At 35.8% G+C, this 1,564-nt stretch overlaps 1 non-coding gene across 1 annotated transcript; it reads right to left on the reverse strand.

The window, feature by feature from the left end:
• Nucleotides 1-973: 973 nt before the first annotated feature.
• On the reverse strand, nt 974-1,045 carry TRNAA-UGC. The gene has a single exon. It is a non-coding gene; the product is annotated as a tRNA-Ala (tRNA).
• Nucleotides 1,046-1,564: the final 519 nt, after the last annotated feature.

The raw sequence follows: 1,564 nt of genomic DNA on the forward strand, positions 1-1,564 counted from the left end.
TGACCCGCCCCTGATGGAAATGCTACACCTTCATAAATCAAACTGCAGGAGGGTCACTCGTTCTAGGGATCTTAATCTAGCCTCTGACATGAATAAGTTATGCTGGAGAGACAGATACATCTCCCAGAGACTGCCACTTCTGTGGAACAAGTTTCCAATTCATGTGAAACAACCCCTCCTTGACTCTGTTCAAACGCAACCTAGATCGATCAATGGATGGGTGACCACAAATTCATTCCTGGCAGTGCCCATGTCCCTCCTGAACAGAGGAAGTCAGTATTACTACCATAGACCTATACCTCTGCGAACTTCACACCTAACCACAGACAACTGAGGCAACTCAGGATGAATATGACTATGTTTGTAAGGGCTCTATTGGCATTAGCTTTGTAACTTCCTATGAACACAGAATTCTTTTTGTTCCCCCCAAAGGCATACAGTACCTACGCAGATACCAGTTGACTGTTGTTCTTCACAAGTGCAACCGTTATTCAGAATTAACAAATACTTGTTTATTGCTCCAATGCAGATCATGGCCTAGATTGCAGATAGTGAAACAGTACAGTTGTTACATTCCACAAAGATGAAGACACAAACATGTTTTGTTTTTTAGAAAGGAAACAAAAGGCATGTGTTTCTTTATCTGCTTATAAATACTTTAAAGGGATATATGTATTTCATATTACTCATTTTATTTGCATTGTGTGTCAGTATGTTTATAGAACAGCTTGGAAGTTATTTGAACTTGGATATAACTACTATGTTTTTTTTAAACAAGTTTTAAAAGCTGTGACGCGGAAACATTGCAGATAAATGTACAGTTGCCTAAAATGTACAAGAATAAATGTCATTGTTTTATAACTTTTCATAATGTTTTCATTTAGCAGTTCAGTTAATGTCATGAGTGCATGTATAAACACATACATATTAGGAAAGAAATGTGTATCATTTTTGTTTTCCTAAAAATTAACTGTGGAGATGCCGGGGATTGAACCCGGGGCCTCATACATGCAAAGCATGCGCTCTACCACTGAGCTACATCCCCTGTTATAGTGTATATAGCTGATAAAATGGTCTGATGATGAAAGTTTTTTACTGGAATATTGCTGATGGTAGATAACAGGGTTTCTTTCATTTTTTTAGGCTACCATGCCTTGGTTAACATGACATTGCAGTTCTTAACATTTATTTATTTTTTCTTTAAGATGTCTGTAAGTTATTTTCTTTCTGCTTAATTTTACTTGAGTTCTCCTTTATTTGTTTCTTGACAAATCTTATTCAGTTAGCAAGCGTCTTTAAAATGGAGACCTGAAGAAAAAAGTTCTGCACATTGTAGTAGACCTCTTAGTACAGTAACACAGTTGCTGCTCAAGTTTACAGTTTTACAAACCTAGCACTTGTGCTTGCTATAGAGGTAGTAATAGTAGAACTATTTATGATAAATGCATTGTCTATTGCATCAGTTATTACCATTAAAGGTAGTATTTTAAATAAAAAAATATAAAGTAGCAAACATGCAAAATTTATAATATACATTGTGGGCCTGATTCAAAAAAACTTGCTC

The sequence above is a fragment of the Protopterus annectens genome, chromosome 9.part0, assembly GCF_019279795.1.
Source record: "Protopterus annectens isolate FY-2018-M chromosome 9.part0, PAN1.0, whole genome shotgun sequence".
Taxonomy (NCBI): Eukaryota; Metazoa; Chordata; order Ceratodontiformes; family Protopteridae; genus Protopterus; species Protopterus annectens.